This window comes from Artemia franciscana, chromosome 17, assembly GCF_032884065.1.
Source record: "Artemia franciscana chromosome 17, ASM3288406v1, whole genome shotgun sequence".
Lineage (NCBI taxonomy): Eukaryota > Metazoa > Arthropoda > Branchiopoda > Anostraca > Artemiidae > Artemia > Artemia franciscana.
Window position 1 is genome coordinate 19,635,616 of NC_088879.1, and position 1,220 is coordinate 19,636,835.

Consider the following 1,220-nt stretch of genomic DNA (forward strand, 5'->3'; position numbering starts at 1 on the left):
TTTTATTTGAACCCTTTAATTTTAAGCCATTGTAAATTAGGTTTATAGGATTTTTTACAGTATATCTATTTAAAGCAAGATCTCTAGGGATCTTTTTTTTAATTTCAATTGCCTTCCTAAAAGATTGTGGGAAGCTATTTTCTTCAAACATTAAAGTTGGGTCATCAAAAATAGCTACATAGTCTGGATTTTCAACAATGTGGAGGGCTAAAGCAGAATCAATATCCTCATTTTATTTTAAATTTCACATCTCAGAGAAATCTAGTATTCATGCTGTCTTTTCCCCGAGAGCTAGCATATACCCCCATCCCTTAAAATACCCGAACGGAATATTCCCCCCTCCCCCACGGAAAATTCTGTCCTACTTTTTCCACGGATAATTCCTGATTTTCATTATAAGGGAAATGGGAATTTCTACTCTCCTATTTAAGTCAGGGGCAATCGTATTGCATTACTTAAAGAAGAGACGATGGGAGGCTGGAGGTAGAAATTGATATATAATCATTAGGGATGTATATGTTTTTTAGTTGGGGGGGGGGGGCTTAAGGTCACCTGAATCGGAATCAAAGTCTAAAGTAGAGATGCTAGATTTGCAAGCAAATCCTGTTGCAGACAGTCTTAATGACTGTGAAAGTGACTGAATTTTCTGCTATTATGATCCAGTGGTTAGTTATGATATGAGAAATGTGAAATGCGATATGAAAAATATTGCTGAATACCGTTATTTAAATATGCAAGGCTGTTAGGGTAACATTTCTTAAGTTTAAATGTAGAAAAAAAATAAAAAATATAATTTTACTCTTAAATAATGATAAATTCGATTTTTTTTCTCTCTTTTTATTTCACAATATGGATGTCCGAGATAAGGTGCTTTCCAATTGCTGTAGTATTATCCTAATCATAAGATTATCAAGGGGATAAACTAGACAGTTAAATAAATTGATGAAACTCTAAATGAAGGGGTATTACCTTTTTAGCTCAGAACATCAGAATCGTTAAAAAAATTCATTAAAAACTGTAAGTGATGCTTTCAAAGAAATGCTGAACTGGTCTTATAGCTACAGTCCAGCTCTAAAACATCAATTTTACCCTGTATTATCTGTAATTTTACTTACCGAGTTTTTATTTTACGGTAATTTTACAACACTAGTGTCAATAGTATGTTGCTTTATAAAAGCAACCTCTAAATAATGTTTTCTGTTTTAACTTTAACAGATTGT